Consider the following 10,609-nt stretch of genomic DNA (forward strand, 5'->3'; position numbering starts at 1 on the left):
TAGGAAAATAGTTTTATTTCTAATTGGTTTTAAATTTTACATTCCATTTCCATACTTAATAAAAACATTTCTTATTTATTATACTTATTATTGTTTAGTATGCCAAATATATGATGTTAAAAATGTTCTCAAATTTTTTAATTTTTTATAGTTTTTTTTGCATTTTATCTATTTTTGAATTTTATTATTTAATTGTAGCAACATAGATTGACCCATTTGACCAAAAATGGTTTAATTTCTTATCACGACTTAGATGAAAAGGATATTTTTTCAAGTAGATTTTAAAAGCATATGTTTGTATGTTATTGGAGTTATTAAATTATTATATATGAATTTAATTAATAGAATTTAATGATAAGAAGAAACAAAAAATGTCTTAAATATATGATTCAATTAATGTAAATGCAAGTTAATACCTTAAATATTGGATTTAATGATAGAGAATTGAATGAATTAAATATCTTAAAATTACCTCTTTTCAACTTATTTAATATCAATAACTAATTATCCTATTTACCCTTATTTTTATCAATAAATTTAAATATAAAAAAGATAAATTTTATTATTAAATAATTATAAAAATAACCTTGAAACATTAGCTATTTGTGCTTTTTAAAATGATATAGATAGATATACTTGATGCGGATGGACTCCTCTCTCAATCCAAAAGGTGGAACCACGCCCATCCAATTAACTGATTAAGTGACACCATCTCTGAATGCTATTGGACTCCTCAGGTGAGGCCTCATGCCTCAGGCCTCAGGCCCTCATCCTTCCAAATTAAATAAAGTGATATAAATAATAAAATTATCCAAAGTTACTAATCCAAGTACCCAATGCAATGAATCGTTCCAAACTCACTTGCCTTTGAAGTTTAAAAAAAAGGGGGAGGCGTTTGGTAAAAGGTCACATCGCCCCGACAGGGTGATTCCCAGAGGCTACGGCACTACCATCAATTTTGCATATTTATTTATTTTTTAATTCTCAAATAATACCACGTGTGACCCTATTATTAAGCATCACATCCCAGATAAAACCACTGGTGCTAAGTCTCTGCTAGTTCCAGCCCATTTCATCACATGGCGTGGGACCGTCGGCCCACGCACACGGCCCGCCTTGTCACGTGGGCTGGTGGGCCCCTTTTTGTTTCGGCCTGGTGAATGCCCATGTTACATTTTCCGGTATTTTTTTTTTCACACCATTCCCAAATGTCACAAAGGGAGGAAAGTATCCAATATTACTTGAGAGAGAGAGAGAGATTCCTTGCAAAGCAACCTAAGCAATAATAGTGAAGTTCACTTAAAATAAATGGACTATACACCAAAATGCAAATGCAAGATCGTCCCAAAAGACCAAAAGTTAGGTCAATGCATCAATCAAACTTATACAAGGTATGAAAAGAAAGAACCCTGCTTTTGTTTCTTTCCCTTATTTTCCTCGATCCTCGCTCAACCAACTCCATCACAAGTCTATCATTCAATTTAACATACAAACATACATAACATCAACAATAATTGATTCTTTGATTAGAGCTGTCTCTTCTTGCATAATCAATTTTAGAGTAAATTGGCTCCAAGTTGCAGTTCAATCAACATCAGCATCATCAATGGAAATGGAAGTAGGAGAAAGGAGACATTACTTGTTAACATCATTATTGTGGCTTTGTGCCCACATAAATGGTATGCTATTTGGTTCTCCAATTAATCCACCTTACATTTAGATTTTGGGTCTTTCAATTGAATCAAAACTTCCTGTAAAAGACTAATGTGGCTCATCCAAACGAAAGCTTCCTGTAGAGTATTGCAATTCCGCCTAGCCAAATGAAACTGTTCATCTCAATCAAAACCAAGCAAACAGCGAGAAACTCTCCGTATACTTGCTTTTGCGTTGCAAATGTATTGAATGCATTTGATAATAGCGTTTTCACTTCAGTTTCAACTTTAACGTAATAGCCTCTAACTGAGGTTGATAGGCCAACCCCACTCCACAACCCACTAACGACTACTTTGTATTATCTTTCCATATGTCTATGTATGTTATTGTAATTATGATTTGTATTTGTGCGTGAGTGTCTTTTGTACAAAGTTATTTTCTCACGTCTTTAGAAGAGTATCTTTATTTATTTATTTTGCAAAAACCAAAGCAAAATTTCATTAGTTTATATAGTTTCATTGGAAAACTTTCATTGATCCCTTTCAGCCCAGTCCCATTGTTACTTCTATTTTAACAATTAAACTGATATTTTCTTTGCTTAACAAAAAAAAGAGAACAATTAGCAACTTCTTGAATAAATCAAAATACCTTACCTCATGATGCAAATTCTAAGCATTGACTGTTGCATTCCTCCAAATGGTTGAGTAGACCAATTAAAAAATGGCATATATTTAGTATGGGGCCACTAATTTGACCTTATTCTGTTTCACACCCATTATCTATACAAATTTTGGTTATATTTTTTTATTTGATTTTTTGTAAAGGATTTTTGGTAGATTATTCATATGATTTAAGAGATTAAATCAGCTTTTATTTGTTGTTAATAACTATATGGAAAAATGGGTCCCAAACCATTTATTATTTCGTTTGAGATTCATTACTTATGCTTATAAGGTATCTTTGATTTGGGTTTCTTGTTTAATTTGGTAAATTAAATACAGTTTATTTTGTAATTTATGATCTGTATATTCCATTTAAAAGAATGAATCTCTTATATAAAAATAGGAAATTTTATTAGAAAGGTTAGTACAGATCACACACCATTGAAGTGGTTAGCTTTATTTTTTATTTTTTCTTTTTTCTTCTGTTTTTTATAGATAGCCACTTGTGTAAAATACAAGCCATCCACACTTGGCCTTTCTTCATCCCAAAAACCTTCTCTTTGTTACTACTCAAACTCAAGCAAATTAGCAACTGGAATGGGCAAGCATGTTTACATTATTTCAAATAGTGATGTTTATACATTTAACTTGGAACTTTTCAACAGAAGTAAGAAAGGTTGATGCTGGGTTTCAATATTCTACCATAGAATCTAGATCTGATATACAACAGATAACTACGAACTTCTTTTTGTTACTCAAAGGCTAAAAATACTACCCTAATATGTAGAAACCGGATCTGCTACCAATATGTTGGTGGCAACATTGGTTCCAACATGATTTATGGCCGCACTTCTCAAATATGTTCGTTGTTTCAACAATATAATCCTGTCCGGATCTACTGTCCACACAAATTCTGTCCACATCTACCCACGTAACATCACAGCCATACATAGAAAACATTTCATCCTCTTACATTGTATTATATAAGGGGAGATATTCTCAATTCACGGGGGCAGTGTTTTGCGAGTAGACATGGGCAGAGTTCTCATAGGCAGATGATCCAGAATCTTATTAGTGGCATTGTTCAAATCCAAAGCATGTTTGAAATGTGCAACTATTGATAATATTGGAAATAAGGGTACAAGTCGGGTACCTGTTTTGAAGAATTGACACTACATTGGGCCTGGGGGCCTGGGCATTTTGACTAGGTCCATTGTTAATAATTCCCCAACTTGAGCCCGTTCAAGTAGCACCTCTAGGTGGAAGCAAAGTTGCTACTAACATGTTTGTAGCAAATCTGTTCTCAGTTTTGTTGTCATTTATGGGGAGTTGTTCCTGATGTGTTATTATTGTGTCTTTTGTACAATTTGTGACCAGTGTTTTGTGGTTAGCAAATCTGAATTTGCCTTTGTCAGAATTGGTAGGTTATGGGTTTCGGGAATGGGCCACACCCTTGTCACAGTCTGGCACAGGCTTAGCCTTGCCTATGCTTGGCGGGCTTACGTTAAGGGACACCATCGTCATTTTTGCTTGTATGATTTTTGGGATAATGCATGTTATTTTCATGTAAAACACCAAAATCTTAACGTACTCTTTGAAAAGGGTTGGTTGACTTCCTTGGGTGCCTAACCTTGGCACTCTTTAGACCAACATTGCTTGTGGGGCGGCCTTGGTTAATGGCTAGCATGGCTACCAGGGTTCCTCATGGGTGCATGCATGCTCATGTGGATAGTGCATGGATCGGCACTACGCCTCCGCTCACTGAAGGGAGGCTTGGCATGCAGGTCTGGCTTAAGTATGTCCTTACACCTCGCCAGCCCCTTGCCCAAGCTGATTGAGCTATTCCATTGCCCATAGCGCACGGGTGTATTCGGACCAGCTGTTGCCTATCATCATCGACACAATAGGTGCCTACGTCATTGACATATAGGAGTCCCTCTCATCGGCGCCTAGTCACCTCTCATCATGGCCGTCCCCCTTTAGCACATAAGAGGCATCTCCCATGGACCGACCAGAGCCAACGGAGAGCAACTCCTACCCCTAAGTACACATTAGGCTTGTCCTGGCTTCCCTTGGCTTGGATGCCGCATGGGTTTCTTCCGCTGTAGAACTACCCCCTTGACACCCTAATGTGTGAATGTGTGATTGTTGCGTATTCTACACAAGATGTGGCTTGTGTTTTGTGGTCGGTAGATCTGAACTTCTTCATCAGGGTTGGTAGGTTATGGACTTGGGGATGAGCTCCCCCTGTTATAAAGTCCCATGGAACTACAAAAAAAGTTCTTCCACTTTGACATGGCAAAAACGAGAAGACTCATTAGGATTTTCTGATGAATCCAAGCATTGTTTATCCCAAATGGAATGGGATAGATGGTTTTTTGGTTATTATTATTACGGATGCTCATGTTCTGAATGTGTGGCTGTAATGTCTTGTGACTATATGGGTAGCAGACCCGGGTCAGTTTTTGCATATGAGTGTGGTCAGATGCTATGAGTTTAGTCCAATTTTTTGGACACCGTCTATCTAGCCGAGACCAATATCTCGAGTTCACATTGGTGTCCATAGAGCGCGCCTTATATGCACATCTCGGCGTGTATTGGAAACATCTTCTATACTTGTCATTGAGAGATGTTTCCAATACATGGTTGGGATGTGATGCAGGGCACTCCAATATCTCCAATTGGATAATAGTGACTAATGAGGGAAGGAGCATACATTGCCCATCACGTGCAGCCATACAATCATTTACCAATGGTGGAATACTGGAATTGAAGAATGACATCTGGAGCCTTGGTTTGGAAGGGCTGAAAGCCCTTGGATTTCCTGCACTCACTTTGGTGTGGTGTGTGGTGCACTTTCAGTTAGATTCAACCATGTCACACGTCACCTGCCTCCCCATCTCACATGTGTGGATTGAGTTAAACGGCAAGTTTAGGGCCTTATATCCCCAAAATTTAATTTTTGAAACATGAAAGATGTGAAAAAAGGAAATCATTTTTTAGGGACAGATTGTTCTTTTGTCAAGAGGCAGGATAGATCATTCTTCAATCAACCTAACAAAGATGAAATTAACAAGTGGTTTGCAGGAACAAATCGTTCTTCTGTTAAGAGGCGGAAATCATTTCGTAGGAAACGAAATTTCTTTTTCACTGTTTCGCTCTCTTCTTCTTTGGGAGCCATTAACAAGAGATTTATAGGAAGTTGTTTTACAAATAGATCCAAAGGACAAAAATTGTTTTGCATGGGTATGAGTTTTGCAAAAACAGCTTATAGTTTCTTCCCACAAAAGTCCTTTTAAGAGCTTTAATCATCTCAAACGGGTCCAAAAGAAATTTTTTGTAGCTTGATGTTGCAAAATACTATTGCTATTGCTTCACTTGGAAAAAGCGGTTTCCTCATCGAGTGAGAAGAAGAAGAAGAAGCAAAAGAAACACAGACGAAATCAGACGATTTCTTGTAAATGGCATTTGCCTTTGGCTAAAATTTGAAGAAGAAAGAGAAATCTGCAAATCTTTTGTTAATGGCACCCAAAGGGGAAGAAAATGAAACAGTGAAGAATCTTGCAAAACGATTTCTACCCCTTGACCAAAGAATGACCTGTTCTTGTAAATTGCTTGTTAATAATGTCTATTCATCTGGGGTTTGGAAAACAAGTGGGCTTGAGTACAAGCCCCACTTGAGACCGGTTTCAGTCAGTACAAGGCCCGTTGAAATACCCTTTACCGTCTTGCATTGAGAATATCTCTGTACTTATTTACTTATTTCATGGAAGATATTCTCAATGCAAAGTTGGAAGAGGTTGTTTGAACGGTGTGAGCATGGGCTTGCACTGATTGAAGCCGGGCTCAGCCTACACCAAAGTGAATGCTGAAAATCCGGGTCCCGCCCCACTCCATCGAGCTCTGCAATTTAATAACCCTATTAATCTTGGCAACCCGCAAATAACCTTGTCAGCCCACACGCAGTCCTCGAACCAATTTTTGGATGATGGAAACATCACCAAAACAGGGGGTATAGGGGTCCTTGACCTGCGTACTATGAAGCACAAAAGAGGCCGACCTTTCGGATTCACCATCAATGAAAGTCAGCACAACCTAATCACAGTTCAGAATGGCCAGTTAGTTAACTACTTCCTAGAGCCCATACAAGATCTTCATAGAGTATCAGCGGAAGAGGAAAAGTCACAACTCCAAATTGATAAAGAGCAAGAAAACCAACAAGAAAATGACATATGCTCATTGGAAACTTAGGCAGCCTCGTGAACCAGGAGCTCGCAAATAATGATGTGGTAAATCAAATGGTAGAGCTGCAGTGGATGAACTCTGTCCTTGCTGGCAAAACCGAAGAAGCTATCCAATATTTGCAACCTACAGTCCCTCAAGGTCTCACAAAGGTACGCCATAAATTACACATCATTCTGTTACTTTGCCCTTTGGCTAACTCTTCTTACTGGGTTTGCATATAACTGCATCACACTCACCATGATCATATTAGCTTGGAATATCAGAGGCATAAACAATCCAAAATCACTGAGGAACCTTCAAACTCTGTCATAAAGAAAAACCAGACACCTTGTTCCTCAGTGAAACCCATCTCTCTCAATCCAAAACTGCAAACCTAGGGAAAAAAACTCCACTACAAAAACTATAATGGTCAAGCAGCCCTAAGCAAATCAGGAGGATTCTTTTGTGGATGGAGGGATAACTTCATGATAACAATCCAGAACACTCACCAAAACTTTATCCACCTAACAGTGAGCAATTACCCTGTCCATCAACAATGGGATATCATTTTTTTCTATGGTCACCCACAAAAATACAAACGGAAAGAGCTATGGGACACTCTTAATAAGAAAATGAGTACCATAGAGAGGCCTTGGATACTCATGGGAGATATAAATGGTATTTATTTATCCCATGATCAAAAAAACTATCAAGGAAGGCCTCATCAAACATCAAAATCCATGAAACATTTCATAGACTCATTTCAACTAGTGGACTTTGACTTTGTGGGCCCTCCCTTCACTTGGACAAATGGACAACAGGGAACTCACAAAATTCTAAAGAGACTAGACAGGGTTCTGGCCACACCCTCTTGGCTACAAATTTACCCACAAACAACCCTTTTCACTTACCCAAAAAACCATAGTTCCACTACCAACCTTTCTGGACAAATCATCCAGATTGCAGATTCATTGTTGTAGAAGCTTGGAATGCCTAGCACTGTAACACAATCCAAAAGCAACTACAATCCTGCAAACATGCACTGAGAGCTTGGAACAAGTCCTCCTTTGGCTACATACAGCAACACCTTCAAACCCTAACCCCCGAAATAACAGAGTTGCAAACCAAACTCCTATCGGCCTGGGAAGAAGAACAACTGCAAGACCTAAAAAAACAATACCAATATTAGTTACAGAAGGAAGAACAACTTTGGAAGTTAAAATTTAGAGAACTCTGGCCGCAAGAAGGGGATAGGAATACAAAGTTCTTCCACCACATGACAAATTACAAAAATATTAAGAATGATATAGCCTGGATCAAGAAGCCAGATGGAGAGTGGACATCAAACAAGCAGCAAATAGCAGAAGTATTTAAACACTCAATTGAGGCAATCAATGGGGTTCGGGAGGACTTTAACCCAAGCTTGCTCTCCCAACACTCCTCTACCCTGTATATCACAGGAGTAGGCACAATCCCTCTTACACCCTCCTACAATGGAAGAGATTACAACTATAGTTCAGCAGATGTACCCACATAAATCACTAGGGCCAGATGGGTTCACAGCCCATCATCAACATCACTGGGATATTGTGGGTAAGGACATCCACCAAATGGTCATAAATTTCTTCAACTCCGGAAAATTACCAGAAGGAATTAATGATACCAACTTAGTGTTTGTCCCCAAAAGAAACTCACCAGTTGATGCCTCTTACTATAGACTCATCAATCTTTGAAATGGCAGCTACAAGATCATCTCAAAGTGGTTAGTCAAGAGAATGCAGCCTCTATTACAGGACATCATTTCCCTATACCAATCAGGGTTTCTCAAGAATAGACAAATCACAGACAATATTCTGCTAACAAAAGAGATATTACAACGGATGAAACTATGAAGCTGGACATGTCGAAAGCTTTTGACAAAATGGGGAGGAATTTCGTCTTGGAGGTACTAAGAACCATGAAATTCCTTGAGAAATGGTGCATTTTGATACATCAATGTGTACCTACTCCAACATTTTCAGTTAAATTGGGAGGTGAAACATTTGAATCATTTTAGCTCCTCAGAGGGTTAAGACAAGGAGATCCTCTCTCTCCATACCTTTTCATAATAGGTATGGATGTCCTCTCCTATCTACTACAAAAAGCTACAACCCTCAACCAAATACAGGGAATTTCATTAACCAAGGTTAGCACACCTATAACACATATCATGTTCTGCAGAGCGAACCTTAATCAAATAAGAGAGCTCACCAAAGTCCTTCATCAATTTGAAAAACTTTTAGGACAGAAATCCAATCCTGGTAAGTCCTCAGTGATATTCAGCACAAATGTGTTGAGACATCATAGGAAAATAATAAGCTAGGTCCTCAAAGTGAAGCAGCCATTACTAGGGAATAAATATTTGGGAGTGCAATTGCTGATACAAGATAGAGAAGCTAGTACACAAAAGGAGCTCCAGCAGAAAATAATAGCAAAATTCAAAACTAGGAGTTCAAATCCACTATCTCAAGCAGCAAAACCACACTTGTCAAGTCAGTCTTACAATCCATCCCACAATATCAAATGTCAACAGCATTATTACCCCAAAAATTCCATAAAACACTAGACAAATCAGTATGGGATTTTTGGTGGAACTCTCAACCGAGACATAATCTCTTGGAGTAAGTTGTGCCTTCCTAAAGCTTGTGGTGGACTTGGCTTCAGACAAAGTGCACTAATGAACAAAGCCTTATTTAGCAAGCATATATGGAGGTTGCTGGCTTTCCCAAACAGCTTGTGGAGTTCACAGATTAAACAGAAACACTTCCCTACATCAAATTTGTTTAATGCAAGAAAACCAAAAAACAACAGTTCTCCTTGGTGGCGGCACACCCAGAAACTTCTGTCCACTCTCAGACCAAACATTTTGTGGATGATTAAGGATGGTTTTGATATACTGGCTTTTGAGGACTCTTGGATCCCCACCTTAAATGGAGGGCTGCCAAAGCCAACTCCAAATACACAGAATAACTCATATATGAGGGTGAATGACTTACTAAGGCCAGATGGAATATGGAACCAAACAGCACTGCTTCGGTTTGTAGACCAGCATTCAATTCCCCGCATATTAAACATCACTCCAAACAATGAGATTGATAGAGACACACCCATCTGGAAGCTAACAAAATCAAGGAAATTCACGATAAGTTCAGTATATCATTTCCTCTCCACAGAGGTGTGCTCATCATCATCATCATTCTTTCACTGGAAGCAACTGTGGAAGTTGAAAATCCCATATAGATTTTAATTTTTTGTATGAAAAATGCTATGAGAAGGAATACCCACGAAAGACAAAAACCACTAGTTAGCTCCGTCAAACCTAGCATGTGTGTTGTGTTCAAATGAAACAGAGACTTTCCATCATCTTTTCTTCCACTGCCACTTTACCCGAGCCATATGGTGCTCAGCCCAAGTCAGGCTAAACCCAGAAGCAATAACCAATCAACCTGCCCACACAATCCTTCTACATTGGTACCAGAAACTCAAGACCACACATCCAAAGGAAGAAGCCTTGGAGATCTTGGGAAGAGGATGCATAATATTTTACCTCATCTGGAGTGCTAGAAATAGAAAACAATTTGAAAACATCACATACACTCCTCAGAAAATTATAAAAAAATGGAGAACTTATCAATCACAAGAGGGGCAACAAGGCTTGTGCAATTATGTAGATGTTCAAACCTCTGAAACCCCCCTAACGGAGTGGCTACTTTACAAATTGATGGTTCAAATGACCCTGTAACAAGAAGTGCAGGACGAGCTTTCATCATTCAACGATCGCCAAGAGATGAAGCTATCTTTGAAGGTAAACCATGCTGGGCAATCTGCCCTTATGATGCAGAGCTAAAAGCGTTAATTTTAGGTTTAGAGGCAGCGAGAGAGCAAAAAGTATCTACGATAGCAGTATACAGTAACTCCATGCAGCTCAAGACCTCTTTGCAAGATATATACAAGCCGAACCTCTAGATCGAAAAGCTACATCAACCGCGGATGGCCAAGCTTTTAAAAGCTTTCACTAAACTCTTTTTGGT

The 10,609-nt window shown here is 38.5% G+C and overlaps 1 long non-coding RNA gene across 1 annotated transcript; it reads right to left on the reverse strand.

Annotated features, from left to right (window-relative positions):
- Window positions 1–9,007: 9,007 nt before the first annotated feature.
- Window positions 9,008–10,498, reverse strand: LOC148868715 (uncharacterized). Its single transcript, XR_016107581.1, has 2 exons — window positions 10,260–10,498; window positions 9,008–10,138 (listed from the first exon to the last, which is right to left on the reverse strand). It is a non-coding gene; the product is annotated as an uncharacterized LOC148868715 (long non-coding RNA).
- Between the last annotated feature and the right edge of the window lie 111 nt (window positions 10,499–10,609).

Source organism: Nelumbo lutea, chromosome 2, assembly GCF_056320005.1.
Source record: "Nelumbo lutea isolate HS-2025 chromosome 2, American lotus-T2T, whole genome shotgun sequence".
Lineage (NCBI taxonomy): Eukaryota > Viridiplantae > Streptophyta > Magnoliopsida > Proteales > Nelumbonaceae > Nelumbo > Nelumbo lutea.